The sequence below is a fragment of the Patella vulgata genome, chromosome 5 (genome assembly GCF_932274485.2).
Source record: "Patella vulgata chromosome 5, xgPatVulg1.2, whole genome shotgun sequence".
NCBI lineage: Eukaryota > Metazoa > Mollusca > Gastropoda > Patellidae > Patella > Patella vulgata.
In genome coordinates, this window is record NC_065883.2 from 45,736,289 (window position 1) to 45,763,621 (window position 27,333).

Consider the following 27,333-nt stretch of genomic DNA (forward strand, 5'->3'; position numbering starts at 1 on the left):
TGCATTCATCCATAAGCGATCTTTGGGTCGACATATTATAACCTTATTTGGAACAAAGGATTTAATACCACTTGCTAATATTTCTGAAAGATTTAAAGTTAATTCATGTGGAAAATCAATAGAGTTAAAATTACTATCCCATTCAAAATTGTTTATACATTCGTTTAGCCCTATAACGTTCATATTCTAAAAATTCCGAATGGTCCTATTAAAACTATGAGGTTTTAGCTTGTTAAAATTAAAATGTAAAACTATCGGGTTATGGTCACTTAAGCCAGAATCCCTGACCTCAACACTACTCAGGTAATCATGACAACTCACGATAGCAAGGTCGATCAATGATTTTGAGGTTGACTGAACACGTGTTGGTTGTTTTACAACTTGAAAGATGTTAAAAGTATTTATTAGATTATGTAGTCTGGTATTTTTAATAGTAAGAAAAACAATGTTACAATCTCCTAAAATAATAATATTATAGTCAACAAAATCACGAGTTGCATTAAAACTTTCTTCTATGAGATCCCAATAATCAGTGGGAGCTGATGGTTGGCGATAAATGAACCTATTAAGAACTTTTTGTTTTTAAAATGCACTTTAATCCAAATCGCCTCGAGTTGTTTAATGATAAGATCATAACGTGGTTTAAAATATAAGTTAGATTTAATATAGACTGCAATCCCTCCACCGCTACCGTCTTCGCGATTCAATAATACGGGTCGGTGATATCCGTGTATGCTCAAACTATACTATTCAAAAAAAGTAGGGAATATTTGATTTTTAAGTGTTATTAAAGTCACCTAATGAAACTGACGAAGAAACAAATGACAAAATGAAATGAAGTTCACATTCATCGATTTATTCCAAATGATCGTTAGACTAAGTAAGGCACAGACTGACCATTATAAGGGTAAAATGATACCCGGGGTCAAACAGCAAAGTTACCACAGCATCACAACCAAGTCAGTAACGGGTAAATCCTCCTCTGTTTGCCAAACAAGCATTGATCCGACGTGGCATACTCCTAATGAGACGTCAAAGGTCATTTTGGTCCAGATTGTCCCATTCCTGTTGCAACGCAGCAGCAAGTTCTTGGACATTGGCAGGACGTTGTTGACGTTGACGTAACCTCTGTCCAAGCATGTCCCAGACATGCTCGATGGGGGAGAGGTCGGGACTCAGTGCTGGCCAAGGTAATGTGGTGATGTTCTGTTGTTGGAGGTAACCTGTAACGATCCTGGCCCTGTGACATCTTGCGTTGTCATCCTGGAAGATGAAACGGCGGCCATGACGTCGTGCGAACGGCACAACATGGACTGCCAAGATGTTGTCCCGGTAGTACTGGCCTGTAACACGCCCTGCAACAACATGTAAAGCCGTTCTTCCAGCAACAGTGATGCCTCCCCACACCATAACAGAACCACCCCCGAATCGATCATGTCTGATGACGTTAACGTCTTGGAAGCGCTCGTTTCGACGACGCCACACCCTCCTACGTCTGTCCAAAAAATCAACAGTGAACCTTGACTCATCTGAAAACATCACATTGCTCCAGCGTCGATTATCCCAGTGTTGACGATCCCTACACCAACGACGTCTTGCCTGAATGTGATGATCTCTCAAACAAGGGATCACGCGAGGACGTCGGGCGCGAAGGTGACCCCTATGCAGTCGATTCCGAATCGTCTGGCCACTCACTCTCACACCAGTGTCTGTTTGAAGACGAGCGCTGATCTGATTTGCTGTGATGACACGATTTCTCAAGGCCAAGGTACGGATAAATCGATCCTGGGCTTGAGTTGTCGCCCTTGATCGACCTGAGCGTGGTCTGTCCTGTACAGATTGTGTATCACGGTATCTGGACCATAGCCTGCTTATGACAGACTGAGAAACATTCATCGTCCGCGCCACAACCGCCTGTGTTGTGCCAATCTGTAGCATGCCAAGGGCACGTAACCTTTCATTTTGGGTAAGCCGACGCATATCAAAATTTGTTTTCTGGTCACTAAAACAATTAAACTGATGTTTCCACCCTGGAATTCAATGCCACAATGACTGTAACATTCAAAGTCAGAGTCGTGCAAATTTGGGTTGGACCCCCATGATGATCCCAAGCATCACCTGCATTCCATGCGGTAGCTATATGTGCGTTTGGGCGTCACATGTAACTGGAAATGTTTCTTCTGTTAGGTTCTATAGTGACTTTTTTCGTAGTCATTTGCATATTTTAGTATTATGCCCCCAAAATCAAATATCCCCTACTCTTTTTGAATAGTATATCTGAAGGTGTGTTAATACTTAGCCATGTCTCAGAAAAAGTAAGTATATCGAAATCTTTTAATTCTACCGTTATTTCGTCAAGTTTATGTTTAATGTTTCGCACATTTAAGTATAGAATCGAAAATTTATCGGGTCCCGGATTTGGGTGGATATCGCCGCACAATGCTAAAAGTTTAAAATTTTGAGATACGCAGGTCTTCGTAAGACTAAGAGTGTTAAGTCTGTTATAAATAATGAAATATCCGTAGGAAATACAAACTATATCGTTTAGCGTAACATATTTAAATATTATGTGATAGTGTTTGGATTAAAATAGCGAGTTATCGACATGGTTGTATTTCCTGCAGATAAAATAAATTTACAGTGTGTAATGTAGGCCTGGCATCGACACCGATAATAATGTGAGAGTTAATCAATACTACAATAACAATAAGTTAAGATGAAATAAAACTTTACCAAGGGATGTGTTACCTTCAGGAAAAATGTGCACAAAGGTATTCAATGCGTTTTACATTTAGAAGAAAAATTTACAAAATAAAGGAACAAGACAAAAAATGTTAACACATATACTATTCAAAAAAAGTAGGGGATATTTGATTTTTAAGTGTTATTAAAGTCACCTAATGAAACTGACGAAGAAACAAATGACAAAATGAAATGAAGTTCACATTCATCGATTTATTCCAAATGATCGTTAGACTAAGTAAGGCACAGACTGACCATTATAAGGGTAAAATGATACCCGGGGTCAAACAGCAAAGTTACCACAGCATCACAACCAAGTCAGTAACGGGTAAATCCTCCTCTGTTTGCCAAACAAGCATTGATCCGACGTGGCATACTCCTAATGAGACGTCTAAGGTCATTTTGGTCCAGATTGTCCCATTCCTGTTGCAACGCAGCAGCAAGTTCTTGGACATTGGCAGGACGTTGTTGACGTTGACGTAACCTCTGTCCAAGCATGTCCCAGACATGCTCGATGGGGGAGAGGTCGGGACTCAGTGCTGGCCAAGGTAATGTGGTGATGTTCTGTTGTTGGAGGTAACCTGTAACGATCCTGGCCCTGTGACATCTTGCGTTGTCATCCTGGAAGATGAAACGGCGGCCATGACGTCGTGCGAACGGCACAACATGGACTGCCAAGATGTTGTCCCGGTAGTACTGGCCTGTAACACGCCCTGCAACAACATGTAAAGCCGTTCTTCCAGCAACAGTGATGCCTCCCCACACCATAACAGAACCACCCCCAAATCGATCATGTCTGAGGACGTTAACGTCTTGGAAGCGCTCGTTTCGACGACGCCACACCCTACTACGTCTGTCCAAAAAATCAACAGTGAACCTTGACTCATCTGAAAACATCACATTGCTCCAGCGTCGATTATCCCAGTGTTGGCGATCCCTACACCAACGACGTCTTGCCTGAATGTGATGATCTCTCAAACAAGGGATCACGCGAGGACGTCGGGCGCGAAGGTGACCCCTATGCAGTCGATTCCGAATCGTCTGGCCACTCACTCTCACACCAGTGCCTGTTTGAAGACGAGCGCTGATCTGATTTGCTGTGATGACACGATTTCTCAAGGCCAAGGTACGGATAAATCGATCCTGGGCTTGAGTTGTCGCCCTTGGTCGACCTGAGCGTGGTCTGTCCTGTACAGATTGTGTATCACGGTATCTGGACCATAGCCTGCTTATGACAGACTGAGAAACATTCATCGTCCGCGCCACAACCGCCTGTGTTGTGCCGATCTGTAGCATGCCAAGGGCACGTAACCTTTCATTTTGGGTAAGCCGACGCATATCAAAATTTGTTTTCTGGTCACTAAAACAATTAAACTGATGTTTCCACCCTGGAATTCAATGCCACAATGACTGTAACATTCAAAGTCAGAGTCGTGCAAATCTTGGGTTGGACCCCCATGATGATCCCAAGCATCACCTGCATTCCATGCGGTAGCTATTGGTGCGTTTGGGCGTCACATGTAACTGGAAATGTTTCTTCTGTTAGGTTCTATAGTGACTTTTTTCGTAGTCATTTGCATATTTTAGTATTATGCCCCCAAAATCAAATATCCCCTACTTTTTTTGAATAGTATATTTACAAGGGAGCTGGGAGGTCACAACAGATATATGGAGTACTTTAAACAGAAAGCAACTATTGATCAATACAGGGGTGAAATATGATATTGATTGGATGGACTAAATTTATGACAACAAATAGTAGGCCTAAAGGTTTTATAAGTGACACAGCGATTACCGGTAATGGTCACGTTGATGGGACATGTGACAAATATATCTCAAGGAGTGATCGGGATGTGGAGTGGTCGGGATGTGGGGAGATCAGAGTAAAGACAGTTAATCGGATATGATATTGCTTAATATATCAAGACATATAATGTACATTTTATAAATGCATATACGGTAATAGTTGTGGATGGTAATAATGGTTACAACATTCAAATACCTGGGTTTATTTACAAGACCGTGTTACAAATATCATATCACAGAAATTAAACTTTTTGTGCCACCTTTTCGGGTGTGGTATTTTGCTGTTGGTTTTGAGCGCGTGTATCAAATGAGCAGGGGACCGGTTTTGTGTGTAAACCACACAATTGGAGTTTATACTTGAAATTTAAGACTTAAAAACAGGATTTTACAGTCGGAAGCTGCGATTAATACTGTCATGGATAACGTTTTATATTCGTTTCATATTATGAATAATGTTTTGTATCATAGTTATGAATAACGTTTTGTATTGATTTCATATTAACATTTTTCATTGAATTTGAGTATAAGTCAAATTTAAATTGTGCCAGCGAAATCTTTCCTTTTAAAAGCTATAAGGTGCTGTTTAAAAGGAAAGATTTGGCTGGCACCTTTAAAATTTGACTTATAAACAAATTCAATCTAAAATGTTAATATGTTTATCTTTGAAGGATTTCCTGGCTTGTTTAAACATATTTGTTCTGTGTTTTGTTGGGTCTTCATTTATGTAAATGTTTCCTGGAGCTTAGTTTTCCACCTTTTTGTGGGGGAATTGATGACTTGGGACCTACTCTGTGACAGTTTTCAATATTGACAGATGTTATATCTGGAATAACATTTTCCAAGACTTGTAAGGTTAGTTGTTCGACAATTTCACCAGGTGTTTCTATTATCCCTCCAATCCTTATGCAATTTCTTCTTCCATATTGTTCCAAATCATCACATTTTTGTTTTATTTCATAATGGAGTTGTGACTGCAAGGCCAGCCTTTAGTTTGTTGATTTCATTTTTTAGGGGATCAATAATTATTTTAAGTGCGGATTTAAATTGATTAAAAGTTTGTTGATTCTTGATCTGTTGTGGAAGTTCGTTCCATAATCTAGAACCAGCTGAACTGAAAGACCTATACCCATGTGATTTTAAATCATATCTTGGAACAACTAGTGACTGTTTATTTTGAGAGCGAAGTGATCTAATAGGGTTGTAGTCATATAAGAGTTCAGATAAGTATTGATGTGCTGCATTATTGCGACATTTATACACTAATGTTAGTATTTTGTATTTGACTCGCGCCTCAGCAGGAAACCAGTGTAAAGGAGCTAGCACATTTTGGATGTAATCGAACTTATGTGTCCTTGTTACTATTCGGGCGGAAGTATTAAGAACTTTCTTGATCTTGGCTAGAAGTGCTTGTGAGATTCCATAGAGTAAACTATTACAATAATCAATCCTTGATAAAATCAGTGATCTCACAAGTAGTTTACAAGCGGCAGCAGTGAGATAGTCTCTTATGTTGCATATACAGCCTAGATGATAGTAGCATGTACAGCATAGCATATCAACCTGAGTGTCATGATAGAAGAAATGAAGCTGCAGTATAATCAGTACCTCCACTGCTCTCGATGTTTACAGAATTTCCGTTGTCTGGTGAAACTAGCCGTTTAGCTCAAAATAAAGTGACGTCACAGCAGTGATAATTAAATGTTTTGTTTGTTTTTTTCACACAGAGTCGACACCAGTAAACAAATTGTCTCGCTCGATCAACGAATATACCACACTCTTATCAACTGACATGTTTGATATTACAGGGGATTGTACATTTATGTAGATATACTTATTTTACTAACAGCTCCGATAACTGTATCTACCTGCCTGTCGCCAGCTTGGTTCCTTTTGACACATTAGTGATTAATTCATCACAATTCCAAGACATTACGAGAAGCTTTAGCGTCTGTACACAGTCTATACATAAGTATCTGGTGTGTCCATCGCGAGTGTCAATAACAGCAGCGCAGCGTCTGTAAATCGGGATTAAGTCCGGACATAGGGCTGGCCAGTGCATAACGTTGACACTGTTCTGCTGTAGAAAGTCCCGAGTAACTCTGGCGGTGCGATGACGTGCGAAATGTGGTATGACGTGGGGTCTGAGAGCTTGATCGATGTAGTACACTGTTGTGATGCCAAGTCCTCCTCCTGGACCTAGATTTTAGAACACCACAGGACCCACTCTCTGGTTCAGGTCGATTCCACCCCAAACCATTATGCTTGGACCTCCACATGAGTCTCGTTCCACATTGGTCAGAATAAATTTTGGCCACGTCGACGCCATATTCAGGTCCTGGCATCTGCAGTTGATACGCAATACCGACTCTCATCTGTGAACAAAACAGTTCCCCATTGCCTGTGTCGCCATTTCTGGCGTTGTTGGGCAAGGACGATCACGTCGATGGCGATGAGGATCGGTCTACGACAATGGATGTTCTCTCTGGTGAGACGTCGGCGCACTGTATCGGTACTGATGCTGAAGCCTGTAGATGGTCCGAACATTGACCTGGAAGTGATTGGCAACGGCTTAGGCAGTGTGGCCAGCGTCGAGTCTTCCAAGCGCCTGGTTCCTCTGAGCTGTCGTGGGTCGTGACATGCTGCTGATGTTGTAATGTGAGCGATTCAACCAGGTATGGGGGTGCATTCTATAGGGTTGGCCCCGGTGAACAGCACGTGCAGCATGATTTACACGAAAATCACGGAGAAGACATAACCATCTCAGAAGTCAGGTTTCGTTTTTGAGAAAATTTCCTGAGTTCAATTATGTGTTTGGAAAGGAGCCTTGTTGCTCAAGTAAAGTTGGAGATGTGGTCACACATATACAATAAAACATTTGGCAAGTTTTATGCAATGCGTCTATTCAGACATCCTCGGTTACCCAGTGTACTCATTCCGTTTTACTCCACTATACCCTGGGTTAATCTATGGGGGAGACACGTTTTCAAGTTATCCGCCCTTGATGATTGTGCTATTTTTATCGACCAATCCCATAAATTGTTATTTAATAAGGAAGTTGGCAAAGGGAAGTAACTCTCATCGGACACTGTTAGGAGTTGGCCTATTCTAAATGCGTAATTATTAACAACCAATTATATATACTGAGCGCCATGGAAAACGCATCACTTTTTTTCCCAAATATTTTATTACTAGGTGGTTTTGTATGTATAATATTATGCAATACTATGAACTATTGTTACACACAATGCTCCCAAACGCAAAAAATATCGGCCCGTGTGCACAAAAAAAAAATTGCACGAGATGCACATGAAAAACCCAATATTCACGTGCATCATTGTGTGTGAGCCCTTTAAAAGCATGTTTTCAACTTAATGTGCAGTACATGAACTGTGAAACGTCAATCTGTCGTAATTTGTTGTCGGACGTGTGAAGGAATCGAGCTAGAGATGCCGAGACTTACTGAAAATCAACGGAATGAAGCCATGGGAATGTCCCGGGCTGGCATGTCTACACGTGCTATTGCCAGACACTTCAATTGCCATCAGTCCACTATTGTAAGGTTGGTGGAACGTGTTCGAGTTACTGGATCAACACGTGACCGGCAACGTCCTGGTTCACAACGCGTTACAACCCAGGCTCAAGACCGCTACATCCGGGTCACTTATTTGCGTGACAGATTCCGCCCAGCGACTCGAACAGGTGCAGCAGTCATCGGAAGACAAGGACCAGTAAGTGCCAACACCGTAAGACGTCGTCTAAGAGAAGTAGGACTCCGTGCACGACGACCTTATGTTGGAGCTATCCTCGGGGATCATCACCGTCAGCGGCGTTTGATATGGGCTCAAGGACACCAGACATGGAGAAGAGTAGACTGGCAAAGTGTGATCTTCAATGATGAGAGTTGCTTTCATCTGTATCACACTGATGGCCGTCAACGTGTGTGGAGACGTCTTGAGGAACGTCTTGCAGATTGCTGCGTAATCGAAACGAATCGATGGGGTGGGGGAAGTGTAATGGTGTGGGGAGGCTTCACATTTCATCACCGGACCGCCCTACACATTTGCAGGGGTCGCGTTAATGCTGTAGCCTACCGTGATGATGTCTTGCAACCAATTGTTGTTCCGATGTTTCGAGAGCACCCACAACTTCAGCACTTCCAACAGGATAATGCACGTCCGCATACCGTCCGTTATAGTATGGACTATCTGGCTGCTAACAACATCAATGTCTTGGACTGGCCAGCCATGTCTCCGGACATGGCACCGATAGAACATGTCTGGGATGAGATTGAACGCCGTCTGTATCGGAGACCACAGATGCACACCATTGCTGCTTTAGAAGCTGCTCTTGTCCAAGAATGGAACAATTTGACCCAGGCCTTCTTTCAAACATGAGTTAATTCCATGCGACGTCGCTGCACAGCGTGCTTAAGAGCCCTTGGAGGACACACGCGCTACTGACATCTGTGTCGTACTTTTGGTTTTGACCCCTCTGACTTTGTACCGTTGATTACAGATTAAACTTCCATAAGTGTACAAATGTGTTGTTGTTGATGTGTTCCCATTTGAATATTGTTCACAATAAGAAGCAAAATAAATAAGATATGTTTACAGGATCATTTTGTTATACGAAAAACTAAGTGATACGTTTTCCATGGCGCTCAGTATATTATGTTAATAAAGACCGGACGTTCATATAATAATGTAGGGTCATTAGTTTTATTTAGAATCGTTCGTTCGTTCCCGGAATTTTATGTCCACGTGATATCGTAGACAAGTTATTGTGAATCAAATTGCCAAGTATAAGTTCAATAATAAAAAACATAACAGAATGACATATTTCAGACAAAGAACGAATAGTAATAATAATAACAAAAGTCAAACATATAGATGTTATACATATTTGAAATCAACAACACATACTACAGATTTTGATAATACAATTAAATATAAATAAATTATAAATATATACATTATTTACATAAATCATTCAGTAAATGGACATAAATATGGTTATCTATCCTTATAAAAACGAAGGCGAAACGATTGGTTTGTAAACTGTTTTCTGATTGGTTCGTAGACTGTAGCTACATTCTAGTCCAGGGCAGATAATTCGAAATCGTGGAAACCCTATGGATTAACCCAGGTTATAGTGGAGTAGAACGGAATGAGACACTTGGTAACCGAGGATGCTATTCAGAATAACACATCCAAACTGATGTTTCTTTTGCTGCTTAGTATATATACATAAAGTTTTGTGATATTTGTTTTTAATTGATATTTTCTGGGATATTGTTTTTATACGCCCACATTTTCATGTGTACGTATATTGCCGTCGCCCCTGTCCGTCCGTCCGTCCGTCCACAATTGTTTGTGGACACTCTACAGGTCACAATTCTTATCCGATTTTGACGAAACTTGAAAAATTGGTTTAGCTCCAAAAGATTTCGGTTGCTTTCGATATTGGCATGTATCGAACCGAAACTTCATGGATTATGGCCCATGATTGTACTAAAAATCACGTTTTTAGCTTGTGGACCCTATAGAGGTCACAATGTTTATCCGATTTTGTTGAAACTTGAAATGTAAGTTTATAACCCAAAGATCTCGGTTCCTTTCGATATTCGCACATATCGGATCCTAACTTCCTGAATTATGACCCCTGAGTGTACGAAAAATCGCGTTTTTAGCTATAGTTCGGTACCACTTTTTGAAAGCAAATATTATTTTTTACAAATCTGATATTATCCAAAAGATGCGCACTGTTAAGGTGCACAAAATCTCGGACTCAGTTTTTTTAATTTCGATTTCGTTTTCGGGCCATTTCGATTAAAAGGTAAAAAAAGGGGTAAAAATAAGCTATTTACAACCCATCCAGCGCCTTCATATATTAAAATATTTCTTTGATACGTTCATAAACTTGTAGAAATAACCCATACGAAGAGAATGTATGTGAAAAATAGTTTGTAATATGAGCAGTTGCCGAGAAATGGGCAATTTTGCATGAGTCACTTTTTACGCTAGTTTGCCTGTAAAAGAGTCAATCATTACTGGATTTTCATAAAAGTTACACCATTTGGTGCGTAATGTCAATTTTAACTAGGTCAAACCAATTCAACATTACCAATATCACCGGAAATTACGTAATTTGGGCAAAAACCGTATTTATAGCCTTCGAAACAAATAATTTATTCAAATGAGTTGTATTTGTTATTCGTTTAAAATTTTGATATTTGATTCCAATGAACTAATAGAATGAACCCATACGATCATATAGATATCACAAATTCCTTTCTAACTTGGTCAGTTGTGGAGAAATAGACGATTTTGAACAGGTCACTTTTCAAGGTTTTTGGACCATACAACTGTCAATTATTATTCGATTTTCATAAAATTTTCACTGTTTGATACCTTTTACCAATTATGGTTTCATACAAGTAATTTCAGATTTTCATTATCACCGGAAGTAACGTCAATTTGGCAAAAACTGTATTTGTAGCCTTCAAAACAGATATTTTGGTCAAATGAGTCTGATTTGTAATGTTTTTACAATTATGATTTTTGATTCCGCTCAACAAATATTGCAGTAATTTTAACAATAATCATTGGATTTTAACTTTCGATGCATTTTGGCATAGCCGGAGACGGGGCACATAGCTACGCTACTTTTGATTTTTGATTTTCGGCAAATCTTCGCAGATATTAGGCGCTAAATTTAGAAAATTTAAATTTTTACAAAAAACTTTTTTATTTATGAATATTTTTTAGTCGTGTTTTACACAAATATAACGAGTCCTCTGACTTGGGCAAAAATGTGAAAATTTTTTGTCTCGGTAATTTTCCTTGGTTCCCATTGGCTAATTCAGTTTTTCAGTCCTAGATTAATTATTTATTGTTCGATTTGTATAAAACAAAGTTCATATGCTCCGTTGTCTCAATTGTCATTTTTTTTGTTACCAATAGTGTTATCTGTCGGCACCGGAAGTGGCGTAAATTGACAAAAAACTACAATTTTGACAGTTAGGTACCATTTTTCGAAAGCAAATATTATTTTTTTCAAATCTGGTATAACTGAAATTGTGCGCCCTTTAAAGGCGCACAAAATGTTGGGACCAGTTTTTTTAATTTCGATTCCGTTTTCGGGCTATTTCGATTAAAAGGTGAAAAAAGGTGTAAAATTAAGCTATTTACAACCCATCCAGCAATTTCATATTTTAAAATATTACTTCGTAACTTTCATAAACTCGTAGCAATAATCTTTACGGAGAGAATGTATGTGAAAATTAATTTGTAATATGCGCAGTTGCCGAGAAATGGGCAATTTTGCATGAGTCACTTTTTACGCTAGTTTGCCTGTAAAAGAGTCAATTATTATTCGATTTTCATAAAAGTGACACCATTTGATGTGTAATGTCAATTTTAACTAGGTCAAACCAATTTAACATTTTCAATATCACCGGAAATGACGTAATTTGGGCAAAAATTGTATTTATAGCCTTCGAAACCAGTAATTTATTCAAATGAGTCATATTTGTTATTTGTTTAAAATTTTGATATTTGATTCAAATCAACTAATACAATGAACCCTTACGATCATATAGATATCACAAAATGGTTTCTAACTTGTTCAGTTGCGGAGAAATAGGCAATTTTCAACAGGTCACTTTTTAAGGTTTTTTGTCAATAAAAGTGTCAATTATTATTCGATTTTCATGAAATTTTCACTGTGTGATACATAATGCCATTTACGATTTCATACAAGTAATTTAAGATTTTCATTATCACCGGAAGTAACGTCATTTTGGCAAAAACTGTATTTTAAGCCTTCAAAACAGATATTTTATTCAAATGAAACAGATTTATAATGTTTTTAAAATTATGATATTTGATTCCAATCAACAAATAGAATGAACTAATTCGATCATACAGATACCTCAAAATGGTTTCTAACTTTTACGGTTGCAGAGAAATAGGCGATTTTCTACAAGTCATTTTTCAAGGTTTTTGGTCTATAAAGGTGGCAATTATTATAGGATTTACATAAAATTTTCACCATGTGATGATGCTATTTCTGATTTCATAAACCAATTTAACATTTTCATTATCACCGGAAGTAATGTAATTTTGACAGGATCACTGACATGTAGCAAATGAATTGATTGCTGGATTTGGTTGTTTCTGCGTCCATTTTATTTCATGTGTGCAATGCTTATGTGGAAACCTGTTTAACGGTTTCATTGGTACCGGAAGTGACATAAGTTCAAGGGTAACGTGGCACCGGTGAAACCCGTCATTCCTGCTTCGCAGTTCTAGTTTTATACTATTTTTGTTAAGCGCATTCGAACACTTTATAGTGGAATCTGCGCTATATAAATTTATGTAATAAAAATAAATAATATTGTTTTGAACAAAGTTATAAGATAACTTTATACTTACCTAGACATTATATATTATATATATCTTCTTTTTTTTTTTTTTTCTCAAAATGGTTACCAAGACAAAAACTTAAATAAAATCCTTATATTGTTTTGAACAAAGTTGTTAGATAACAGTGCTTAATACTTACCTTAATATAGTCTCACCAAGTCACATAAATTACTGTTATAAATATTGTTGTAAGTAAACGATATCTTATACTTACCTAAAAAGTGATCTCATTATAATATATTGTTATGAAAATAATGTAAAATAATGTCACTTCCTACTTGCCCAGATACAGATCTCATAATAATATTATGTTTTGGACATAGTTATAAGATAACGGTACTGTATATTAAGCTACATACAGATCTCATAATAAAATATTGTTTTAATATTGTTGTAAGGTAACAGTACTTTATAACTACCTACAGACCTACATTATAATGTTTGATTTGAGCATATCTGCATGACAACGGTACTTTATACTTAACTTGATGTAGATCTTCATAATAATGCATGGTCGTTAACATAGTTGTAAGTAACGGTACTTTACATTTATCTAGATACTGATTTTAATTAAAAAATAATTTGAACATAGTTGTAAGATAACAGTACTTTCTTTACCATAATATAGTGCTTTGGACATAGATGTAATATAACGATACTTTATGCTTACACAGATACGGGTCTCATAATAATATATTGTCTTGATCATAGTTGTGAGAAACCGGTGCTTTATATTTACCTAAATACTGATTTTCATAATAATATATTGTATCGAACATAGTTGTAAGATAGCGATACTCTGTACCTACGTAGAAACAGACCTCAAAAATGATATATTGTCTTGAACATAGTTGTACGATAACGGTACTCATAGTAACCTAGATACAAATCTCATAAAAATATTTGTTTTGAACACAGCTGTAAGATAAAAGTACTCTATATTTAACTATAAAAATTACTCATAATAGTATTTGGTTTGAATAGTATTTGGTTTGAACCGTTGATGTCAGATCACGCTAGTTTAAACTTACCCAGATACAGGCTTTATAATAATATATTGTCTCCTACATAGTTGTAAGTTAACGGTACTTTTTATTTACCTTGCTACAGCTCTTAATAAAATAGTGTTTTGAATATTGTTGTAAGGTTACGGTACAATGTTCTTATCTAGAGCCAGATCTCAGAATAAAAATTATTTTGAACATAATTGTAAGATAACGGTATTTTCAACGTGCCTAGATTCAGATCTTTGGAATAATATTCGATTTGAACATAGCTGTGTGATAACGGTTCTTTATGCTTACCTAGATTCAAAGCTCATAATAAAATAATGCCTTGAACATAGTTGTAAGATAGCGGTATTTTATACTTACCTAGACTCAGATTTGTTTTAAATACTTATGTAAGATAACTGTTGTCTAGCCTTACCTAGATAAAATCCTCAATAATATATTGCTTTGAACATAGTTGTAAGATAACAGTACTTTATATTACATAGATACAAACCTCAAAAATGTTACTTGATATCTTTTTTTAACATAATTGTAAGATAAAGCAATCTATACAGATGTCATAATAAACATACTGTTTAAATAATATTGTAAGGCAACGGTATTTATATTTACATATATACAGATCGCATAATGATATACATTGTTTCGGACAAAATTGTAAGATAACGGTACAGATCTTATAATAATATAACATTTTGAACATAGTTCTAAGATAATAGTACCCTAGTCCTACAAATATAAATTACTCAGATTAATTTATTGTTTTGAATATAGCTGTGAGATGATGGTACTCTGGACTTGCCTAGATATATGTCTCATAATGATATATTGTTTTGAATACTGTTTTACGATAACATACTTGACACAATAGATATACTTGGAACATGCTAGTAAAATATGACTAATTTTGCGTCGCATACAGTCGTTGTATAGTAGTGAATTGTGATGGACTCTGTATTTGATATACTAAGATACATTTGTAACAATATAATAGTATGCTATGATTAACCGGCAATACTATATACCGGAAAACACTGGAGAACACCGGAAAACAACCGGAAAACACCATTTTATACTGAATACCGGAAAAGACCGGAAAAACACTAAATACAGGAAAGCACGCTAAATACCGGAAAATACTCCAAATAGGCAACCCGGAGACTAGCACCCTAAATAGGTAACCGGGAGCCTGGTCCTCTGTGTGCCTGGGTTAGGTTTCAGAATTTAGGGGAGAGGTTAAGTCTCCACATAAGCACTGACCTAGGATGATGAAAAATTAGTTCGTGATATTTCCTAGTATTATTAAAAATACATACAATACATTAGATTTATATACAAAGGTGATTTCACTGTTTATTGGTGTTGGTGGCGCTGATGGTCTTCCTTGGGTGGTGCTTCTGGTATTCTGGTATTATTGTTTCTGAAGAAAAAAGAAAATAAATTTGAGGCTCTCGGGAGAGAGCCATATTAGTGTGTTTCCTACTACGGATTGGATTTTCTAAAAAAAATCGTGTTTGTTCCACATCACCGGGTTAGGTTTAAGAATTTGGGGGGGGGGGAGGTTAAGTCTCCACATAAGCACTGACCTAGGATGATGAAAAATTAGTTCGTGATATTTCCTAGTTTTATTAAAATACATACAATACATTAGATTTATATACAAAGGCGATTTCACTGTTTATTAGTGTTGGTGGCGCTGATGATCTTCCTTGGGTGGTGCTTCTGGTATTCTGGTATTATTGTTTCTGAAGAAAAAAGAAAATAAATTTGAGGCTCTCGGGAGAGAGCCACATTAGTGTGTTTCCTACAACGGATTGGATTTTCTAAAAAAAATCGTGTTTGTTCCACATCACCGGGTTACGGCTAGGGATTCTTATATCTAATTGATTTTAATTACTAACGGTTAGGGATAGGATTTGATATATGGTTTTTTTTGGGTCAGGGTGGAGACTGGTCTTATTTAATCTAATTTACTGTGCACTAGGATGTCGTTCAGATTTTTATTTTTAGAATATACAATTATAAGTTTCTGTGTGAATATTTTCGGGTGATTTTTTTGGAGATCAGTATAGTGTTTTCTGATGATTTTGGATGCACTTGCTGCTGTTGCGCTAAATGGAACTACAAAAGGAGCTATTGCGCTAGCCGTATGAATATTCAAACCTAGGGGGGCTGTTGTTTTCAATTTGTCAATCCAGAATTTCTTCTGAAGTTTCAAAGTCGCTCTTGGTCTTTTCTATTGGCGTGTTAATGAGATCAGAAATGTCATGATTTGGTTGGTTGAATTGAGACAGGTTTGTCTTTTTTGGTGACTATGTCTGACCGGTGACCGTTCATTCTTTCCCTAAGTGCATTTTGAGTCTCCCCTACGAATTGCTTGTCACATTTTCTGCATGAAATTAGATAAATTATGTTTGAACTACTGCATGAAAGTTGGTCTAATATTGGGAATTTTGTGCCAGATGTTTTGTTATGGAAATGGTCGGATATGTTAAAGATTTTGCATGTTTGACATCTTGGATGGCCACTAATTTTGGTTTTAACTGCTGATTGTATATTATTTGTTTCTTTGGCGGCAGCTCGGCTAGAGTGTTGTTTTTTATACGTCGTAGATAGCGTTTGGAGTATCCCCTTTCCCTTAGTTTGCTAAATACCAATGTACATGCTGACTCAAAGTCGGTCTTCTGAGTACATATCCTATGAAAACGGAGAATCTGAGATTTTATGATGCCAGAGAATGTATCTTTTGGGTGAAACGAGCTTTTGAACTATAATTGATGTGTGTCGGTTTCTTTGAAAAATACTTTAGTTTCCAATTGGCCTGTGATTTTGGTATTGCTACTTTTAAAAACGGTAGTATCAAGGAAATCTATGCTGTTATGACTTACATTTGCGGTTAATTTGACAGATGGATGATGATTGTTCAGAATGTAGAAAAACGTCCAAAATTCGTCTAGTGTGTACGTCCAGACTATGAAAACGTCATCTAGAAAGCGCCCATGGAAATCCGATTTTAATGGGCAGAGCGGCAGAACTTCCCTTTCCCACTCCGCCATGAAGAGGTTTGCATAACTCGGGGCAAATAGTTTTCCCATCGCAGTTCCGGAAGACTGGAGGTATACTTCGTCGTTGAAAGCGAAGTCATTCCTCCTCAGACAAATGTCGAGTAGTTTGAGGATTTCTTCGTCCGGCATGGATGCTTGCGGGTTCCTAAGACATGCTTTCATAACTGCTTCAATGCCTGTGTTATTATCCATGTTCGTGTACATGCTCTGTACGTCGATGGATATTAAAATGGTGTGTTCGGGGACTCTTAACTGTTTGATTTTGTGAATGAAATCGTTAGTGTCTTTAAGGTAGGATGGGTGTTGGCATGCTAGGGGTAATAAGAAATGGTCTATATATTGTGATACGTTGTATGATTCGCTGCCACAGTCTGATATTATTGGGCGTCACTTGGGTAATTTATTAGGTATAAATCATTCTGTTTCTGGATTTTTATGTATTTTTGGTAGTGTATAGAGATGTCTTTGTCGGCAATCAGATTTAGCAGACAGATAATCATATTGTTTTGCTGTTATGTATTCCTTGTCTTGCAATTAATGTAAGATGTTGTTTATTAAAGTTGCGGTGTCCTTTAAGATGGGTTGGTCTAATTTAGTGTAATGTATAGGATTACTTATTTGTTTTTCTGCCTCTGAGATATAGTCTGCGCGATTCATGTCGTTTTTCTTAATTATTATGTTTTTGTCTTTTTTGAGGGCGTTTAATGCTGTTTTAGTTGTTCGGTTGAGATTTGGTTTTTGTGATTGTGTTTAAAGGGATGATATTTCTGTGTTCATTTCGTCGAAAGTTTTTAGGATGGCTGGTGATAATGACTTTTTAGGTGGTTTCCATGTGGATTTTTCTGTGAATAATTTTTTACCTCTGCCGGGTTTGTTCCTGAAAAAAAATACGTCAACGAAAGTGTTCTTTGGAAGCGATCGGTTGCCTGGGTGATGGGGTCTATGGATGTTATTGTGGGGTTTGGGATGAATTTAAGGCCTTTATCAAGAATGTTCATTTCTAGGGGGCTGAGAAGTCTGTCGCTCAAATTGACAACTGTCTGTCCTAAAAACGGCTTCTCATTCCTTTTCCCTAATCCTAGTTTAAATTCCTCATCCAGCAGTTGATGATCTCTCTGGTCGTGTCTGAGCTCCAATGGATTGCGTTGTTACCTTTCAGTTCTATTTTCCCCTTGAAGGTTAGTTATGTTGTGGCGTTTGGTGAAGGTGTCGTGGAGATCAATTGGTTGTAGCTGGTGATGTTTTGGTAGGTGATCGGATTTTCTTGTCGGAGTCGGGAAGAAGTGGGTATCTGTGTGGCGAAGAGCTTGGTTGTTGGGAAAGCTGCTCTGGTCACCTTGAGTAGATCTAGCATCTGCTCGTGTATCCTTGGTCCACTTTCCTCCCTGTTGTTGAGCAGGACCCATGTAGTTCTGGAGGATCTGTTTGATGTGGCTGATCTTGGCTCCAAAATAGCTATGGATCTCCCAGTCCCCGAGGAAGGATACAATCCTAGCCAGGTTAGAGGATCAAATAACCAGGGTCTTCGCCATGACTGGTGGTATGTACCATAAATCCTTCTCGTCTTTACCTTTGTAGCCGTGAGGTCTCTTTAGGGATAGGTTGAGTGATCGCCTACATCTGGTGGAAGATCTGGTGGCGATTCTAGGGTTAGGAATGATGGGCGATCTAGGGGACAGACAGTCGACAAGCGCGTTCAGTGGCGATATAGATCCCGAGGAAGTAGGTGAGCCAGATACAACCCGGGGCGAACTGGTTGATCTTGCTGCACGCTTCGAGGGAGTGTTAATGCAAGTGCCTTCTCCAGGGGATAATTTTCTCTTGTTGGGTGTGTTTCGTTTTGGTGTGTCCCGGAGAAGGTTGTGTGTAATGTGCATTGGTGATGGGGGAGGGGGCGTGACAGTTTTAGAGACCGTGGAGAGTTGGCGATGGAACTCTGCTTTCACACTATCCTGAAGTCGCTTGCCGTAGGATTTCTTGGCCCATGCTAGGGCGTGGTTAGAGTACTCTTGTACAGCATCTTTGGTAAAGTGACGTGACTTAAAGTACTTCAGTTTTTCCGCTAGCATGACTCGGTAGTGTGTTGGCAGGGATGAGGCGACGTCCTTGGCCCAGTTCAGGTGCAATGCCTCAATTGTAGTGGCTATGCTAGGTGTTTTCATTGCCGGCTTGACGAACTTGTTCAGATCTTGGATCTTCCAGGCAAAACTTCTGGTGGGTGTTCCATTCTCTTGGCTCTCCATAATGGTCAAATGGTGGAGGCTCTGGAGGACCTGGAAGAAGGCCTTGATGACACCTGAATTCTATGAGGGTTGTTGGCGCTCCTTTCTTAGACGTTGGTTTGGTTGGCACTCCTTTGGTAGGCGTTGGTTTGGTTGGCGCTCCTTTGGTAGACGTTGGTTTGGTTAGCACTCCTTTAATAGGCGTTGTTTTGGTTGGCGCTCCTTTGGTAGACGTTGGTTTGGTTGGCGTTCATTTGGTAGACGTATTGCTTGTCACATTGTCTGCATGAAATTAGGTAAATTATATTTGAACTACTGCATGAAAGTTGGTCTAATATTGGGAATTGTGTGCCAGATGTTTTGTTATTAAAATGGTCGGATATTTTAAAGATTTTGCATGTTTGACATCTTGGATGGCCACAAGTTTTGGTTGTAACTGCTGATTGTATATTATTTGTTTCTTTAGCGGCAAGTTCAGCTAGAGTGTTTCTTCAGAAACAAAAATACCAGAATACCAGAAGTACCATCCAAGGAAGACCTTCAGCGCCACCAACACCAAAAACAGTGAAACCACTTTTGTAAATTAATCTAATATATTGTATGTATTTTTAATAAAACTAGGAAATATCGCGAACTAACTTTTCATCATCCTAGGTCAGTGCTTATGTAGAGACTTAACCTCTCCCTCAAATTCTTAAACCTAACCCAGACACACAGAGGACCAGGCTCCCGGTTACCTATTTAGGGTGCTAGTCTCCGGGTTATCTATTTAGGGTATTTTCCGGTATTTAGCGTGCTTTCCGGTACTTAGTGTTTTTCCGGTGTTTTCCGGTATTCAGTATAAAATGGTGTTTTCCGGTGTTTTCCGTTTTTTTCCGATATATAGTATTGCCGATTATAGAGTCTTACACTTAACGAAAATTGGTACATGCATTCGAAATCTGTTTCATAACAGATCATAATCCAATAACAATGTCTGTCTGAACCAATGGTGTAGCCATGGGTATCATTGCAATAACAGTTGTACATCTAAACACTTCCTTGTGTCACTTTGTACATTTACACTGTTTCTGTTTCAAATGTAAATATGTTATACCTATAGTAAACCCACAATCTGCTTAAGCAAACTTCCCATTATTCGTTATTCTACTTCCCTTATTTTATTCCTTTATTTCTTTATATGTCATTATTACAATCTTGTTACGCAGTGGAGATGTCGAGGAAAATCCGGGACCAAATGGCAACATATCTCTCGCGCATCTGAATGTAAGAAGCTTACGCCATAAACTTGACACTATTTCCACAGAATTCTCTGAAAATTCGATCTGATCTTGTTAACTGAGACATGGCTTGACAAAAGCATATCATCGGACACCCTTTCTATCCCTGGTTTCAATGCACCAATTCGCAAAGACATGACTACAGGGCAGGGTCGGGGAGTAGCAGTGTATTCTCGTAACAATCTTTTAATAAAACGCAGGTCTGATTTAGAAACCGACAATACAGGGGGCATTTGGGTAGAAATTAATATTCATAATAAATATTTTTTAATTGTCACCTTTTATAGACCCCCCAAATTCCACTGTTCAATTAGATAATTCTATTTTCAATTCAAGACAACATAAACAGTATCTTTATATTAAGTGATTTTAACATTGATCTCTTTACAAAATCCAAAACTTTTATTCATTCGGCAAATGTTCTTTTCGATTTTAAACAAATTATCAAGGATCCAACCAGATATGGTAATAATGGTAACAATAAATTGATTGATCTAATTTTAACGAATTCTTCCGGTTATATTTTTGATTCAGGTTGCTTAGATAATTCCTGTAGTGATCACTGCCCTGTGTACTGTCGGTTAAATTTTCATCGCCTGAAATCAATTAGCTTTACACGTACTATATGGAATTATAATAAGACTGACTTTGACCAACTACGACGTGACGCTGGGAATATCTTATCGGACTCCACTATTGATAACAATTCTATTGATATTACATGTGCCGCCTTCACAAGCGAGTTAATAAATTTGGCAAGAACACATATCCAAAAAAACACTGCAACCATTAGATCAAAAGACAAACTTTGGATGAACAACACTATTCGGAAAATGAGTAAAAAGAAAAACAAAATTCACCGGAAAGCAGTAAAATCAAACTTGGACCTGGACTGGCAAAAATTTAGAAATATAAGGAATGACTATATTAGCTTGATTAGAAAATGCAAAAAAGAATATTATGAAAGATTAGACCATAAATTAAATGATAATCAAAATTTTGGCATAAAGGATTGGTGGCATATAGTCAACTCGTTTGTGAAGGGTCAAAAATCAGAAAAGGGAGATATTCCGCCTCTTATGAATAATGGGGTTTCATATTTTAATCCGAAGGACAAAGCAAATTGTTTAAACGAATACTTTATTAACCAATCACAGCTTGACTACACAAATGCACAACTTCCTGAACTCGAACAAAATCCCTCTTCACTTTGTCACCTAAAATTAACTCCTAAAGAGACTGAAGACATGATTTCCATTATTGATACTTCAAAAGCTACAGGCCCAGATAACATTAGCGGCACATTCCTAAAATCCATCCCCCTCGAAATTAGCAAACCTTTATGTAACATCTTTAATCTTTCACTTGGGCTAAAAACCGTTCCATATATTTGGAAATCAGAAAACATAACAGCAATTCATAAAAAAGGCGACCCATCACTATGCGGAAATTACAGACCAGTTTCTTTATTAAGCATTATAATCAACATTTTCGAAAAATGCATCTACAAACATGTATTTAACTTCATTAGGGATCACAATATTATTACTAATTTGCAAAGTGGTTTTTTTTGCAAGGAGACTCAACTACTTACCAACTAATATATCTTACGCACTTCTGCTGTCAAGCCATCGACCAAGGCCAATATACGAGAACGGTGTTCTGTAACATCAGTAAATCTTTTGACAGAGTTTGGCATGCCGTACTCTACCATAAGCTTCGGGCCGTTGGGATCAGAGGAGACTTGTTAGAATGGTTCAGAGACTACTTGTCTAGCAGACAACAGAAGGTTATTGTCAACGGAACCTCCTCTGAGCCATTAACGGTCCCTTCTGGTGTTCCACAGGGCTCCGCTCTCGGTCCATTACTTTTCATTATATACATCAACGATATAGTAAACAGTATAAAATCAAATATTAGATTATTTACTGATGACACTAGTTTATATATAAAAATAACTGACCTAACCGAATGTGCGGTTAGTAAACAGTATAAAATCAAATATTAGATTATTTACTGATCACACTAGTATATATATAAAAATAACTGACCTAACCGAATGTGTGGAAGTCTTAAATGGTGATCTACAGAGAATAAGCATTTGGGCTAAGACGTGGCTTGTATCTTTTAACCCGCTGAAAACTGAATCCCTAGCACTAGCAAATAAAAATAATTTTTTTCTTCCGACACTAAATCTAGAAATGTTGCAATTAAAGAAGTTTCTGAGCACAATCATCTGGGGCTGACTTTCCAAACAAACTGTAAGTGGGATACTCATATAAATAAGATTTAAACTTGTAAATTTTTCCTCGCTCGTTAAAATATAAGTTAAGTCGCAGATCTCTCCAAACCATGTATACATCATATATTCTTCCTCACTTCGACTACTGTGACGTTATTTGGGATGGGAGTACCACCGAACTAACACATAAACTATAATTTTTGCAACTAGATGCACTCGGGACTATATGCGGTGCTGTGAAAGGTACAAGTCACCAAGTGTTGGCAGTGTGAAGTTAGCTCGATTTTCGTTTTTCGTTTTTCGATATTGGTGAATAACGAAAAACGAGCTACATGTTATTCGATATTGGCGAATAACGGAAAAAAGCTAGATGGTTTTTCGATCGTGTTTCGATATTCAAACTTGAATCTCAAAAAAGTAGATTTAATGGATGTACATCGACAGAATGTCTCCAAAACACATTTGATTAAATCAGTTTTGTTAAACGAACTAAATATATCGTAATAGATGATGCCTGAGCAGTGTATTCACATCAAATCTGCTCTTTCTCCTTGTTTTTTTATATTGGCGAATCTCGAAAAAGGAGCTACTCGTTTTTCAATATTCAGACTTGAATGTCAAAAATACAAATTTTAATCATGTATATCTACAGAATGTCTCCAAAACACATTTGATTATATAAGTATTCTAAAACGAACTAAAAATATCATAAATTAGGATGCCTGAGCAGTGGATTCACATAAAACTGCTCTTTCTCCTTGTTTTTTGATATTGGCGAATCTCGAAAAACGAGCTACTCGTTTTTCGATATTCAAACTTGAATCTCAAAAAAGCAGATTTGATGGTTGTATATCTACAGAATTTCTCCAAAACACATTTGATTAAGTACGTTTTCTAAAACGAACTAAAGATATCATAAATGAGGATGCCTGAGCAGTGGATTCACATTAAACTGATATTTCTTCTTGTTTTTTTTTTTGATATTGGCGAATCTCGAAAAACGAGCTACTCGTTTTTCGATATTCAAACTTGAATCTCAAAAAAGTAGATTTAATGGATGTACATCGACAGAATGTCTCCAAAACACATTTGATTAAATCACATAATGGATTCACATAAAACTGATATTTCTGCTTGTTTTTTAATATTGGCGAATCTCGAAAAACGAGCTACTCGTTTTTCGATATTTAAACTTGAATTTCAAAAAAGTAGATTTAATGGATGTACATCGACAGAATGTCTCTAAACACATTTGATTAAATCAGTTTTGTAAAACGAACTAAATATATCGTAATAGAGGATGCCTGAGCAGTGTATTCACATAAAAACTGCTCTTTCTCCTTGTTTTTTGATATTGGCGAATCTCGAAAAACGAGCTACTCGTTTTTCGATATTCAAACTAGAATCACAAAAAAGTAGATTTAATGGATGTACATCGACAGAATGTCTCTAAAACACATTTGATTAAATCAGTTTTGTAAAACGAACTAAATATATCGTAATAGATGATGCCTGAGCAGTGTATTCTCATAAAAACTGCTCTTTCTCCTAGTTTTTTGATATTGGCGAATCTCGAAAAACGAGCTACTCGTTTTTCGATATTCAAACTTGAATCTCAAAACTGCAGATTTGATGGTTGTATATCTACAGAATTTCTCCAAAACACATTTGATTAAATACGTTTTCTAAAACGAACTAAAGATATCATAAATGAGGATGCCTGAGCAGTGGATTCACATAAAACTGATATTTCTCCTTGTTTTTTTTGATATTGGCGAATCTCGAAAAAAAAAGCAGATTTGAAGGATGTATATCTACAGAATGTTTCCAAAACAGATTTGATTAAATACTTTTTCTAAAACGAACTAAAGATATCATTAATGAGGATGCCTGAGCAGTGGATTCACATAAAACTGATATTTCTCCTTGTTTTTTGATATTGGCGAATCTCGAAAAACGAGCTACTTGTTTTTCGATATTCAAACTTGAATCTCAAAACAGCAGATTTGATGGTTGTATATCTACAGAATTTCTCCAAAACACATTTGATTAAATACGTTTTCTAAAACGAACTAAAGATATCATAAATGAGGATGCCTGATCAGTGGATTCACATAAAACTGATATTTCTCCTTGTTTTTTGATATTGGCGAGTTTTTCGATATTCAAACTTGTATCTCAAAAAAGTAGATTTAATGGATGTACATCGACAGAATGTCTCCAAAACACATTTGATTAAATCAGTTTTGTTAAACGAACTAAATATATCGTAATAGAGGATGCCTGAGCAGTGGATTCACATAAAACTGCTCTTTCTCCTTGGTTTTTTGATATTGGCGAATCTCGAAAAACGAGCTATTCGTTTTTCGATATTCAAACTTGAATCTCAAAAAAGCAGATTTGATGGTTGTATATCTACAGAATTTCTCCAAAACACATTTGATTAGATACGTTTTCTAAAACGAACTAAAGATATAATAAATGAGGATGCCTGAGCAGTGGATTCACATAAAACTTCTCTTTCTTCTTGTTTTTTTTTATATTGGCGAATCTCGAAAAACGAGCTACTCGTTTTTCGATATTCAAACTTGAATCTCAAAAAAGTAGATTTAATGGATGTACATCGACAGAATGTCTCCAAAACAGATTTGATTAAATCAATTTTGTTAAACGAACTAAATATATCGTAATAGAGGATGCCTGAGCAGTGGATTCACATAAAACTGATATTTCTCCTTGTTTTTTGATATTGGCGAATTTTCGATATTCAAGAAGGAGACATCAATTAATTTTATTCTACAAAATCATAAACCATATCACTCCCTAATACTTATTTCAACTGATACAACCTAATATAAATTCGTATCGCCTACGAAACCAAATTAACATCCCAACATACTTCTGCAGAACTTTTTTATTTCTTCTTCTTTTATACCATCTATAATTCGAGAATGGAATCTACTCGATCTTTCTACTAGAAACTTACCTACTTCATCTTCTTTTAAATCTAAACTCGGCTACCTTGATCAAACTATACCTTCATCATACTACTTTGGCAGCAGGAAAAATCAAATTCACCATTCTCGCCTTCGACTCGCTTGCAGTGATTTAAACGGACATCGTTTTCTCAGGCATATTTCTGACAGCCCTACATGCGATTGTGGTCACGCCTTTGAAGACTCTGAACATTTTCTTTTAATTTGTCCCTTACGTTCAGATGCACGATCTGCGACAATATCAAAACTTCCAAATCTTTATCAAAATTCTCAAGATTTATTATTCGGAACTGAAGACAGAAACAATTCTGATGAAATTTTTTCGGCAGTACATAACTTCATCGACATCTCCCAAAGATTTTGAAATTTCCGTATGTAAATTTATGAAATATAAACATTCTGATTGTGGTTTGTACATGTCGTGTATATAGAGTATATAGCCATCTTATAATTCAATCGTTCCTCTACTTTTCTTTACTTTACTTTACTTTTCATTATATATTTATGTTTGTACTTTTATGGAGAGTGGGCCTATAGGCTTCTGCCTGTTCTCCAATCCAGTGTCTGTGAATAAATATTGTTTAGAAAAAAAAAAATATATCACAACAGGTGTCACGGGCATGGCACTCTAGTCAATCCAGGATAATTCTGACTGCACATGCCAACCATCGACATATACCTATGTTCGATTAGAAGTGTTCACTTACTTAGATTCTGACTATGTTCTTAGTTTCGGGACCCCATTTTTATAATGATGTTTTAAGCCTATATATGTCATCTTCTCCTTCAGTAGATTTCAATATGGAATGTATGTTGCCTCCTGATTTTCAATACCTTTCCATTAAAATGTCCAAATGTTTCTATTCACTGTTCGGCTTCTAAATACAGATGGGAATTATTGCGGTCTAATTCCTAAAATATTTTTGACCAAAATAACCTATTTGGCACCATCCAAGGGAGAAAAGGTGATAATCAGCGGTCATTTAAAGATAGTAGACAGCGAAGAGACGCACCCGTCGAACAATGCCATACTTAACATTTCTATATTTCTATACATATAACATTCCATTCCAACAATTGTTAATTTGAAAGATATCATGATAATCAATTTTAGCATGTGTAGCAATGCCACTGAATCATCTACAACCCCCATGTCCTTAAAACCTTTAACACGCGAGAACATGTAAATCCCTTAGAAACACTTCAATTACTTCAAGCCACGGGCGACGTAACTGTTTGTGATTGGTTGTCCGGTTCTCCACGGAACATTTCCAGCCACGAGAACGTATTGGAGATGCTACTGCGAACCCCCCCGCATATGTTTCATTTCAGTACTATATCATATTCATATAAATTTATTATGTGTAAATTTCATTGGACATTCGTGAAACTCGTCCCTTAGTTAAGTCAAAAGTGGTCTAACAGATGCGCTTTAGATCATAACGTATGTCACAGAGTTAAGTGGCGTGGTTTCCATTACAAGCTTGTAGGTAACATGGTCTAGTGTTGTCTGTCCAATTTCACGGATTCTCTATTCTCGC

At 37.2% G+C, this 27,333-nt stretch overlaps 1 long non-coding RNA gene across 1 annotated transcript in view; it reads left to right on the plus strand.

Moving 5' to 3' along the window:
- The window catches only part of LOC126820292 (uncharacterized), an 88,296-nt gene extending 68,448 nt beyond the window's left edge, over positions 1–19,848 (plus strand). The window contains exon 3 of the long non-coding RNA XR_007679915.2: positions 19,741–19,848. This is a non-coding gene — a long non-coding RNA (uncharacterized LOC126820292). The remainder of the gene's footprint in view (positions 1–19,740) is intronic.
- Positions 19,849–27,333: the final 7,485 nt, after the last annotated feature.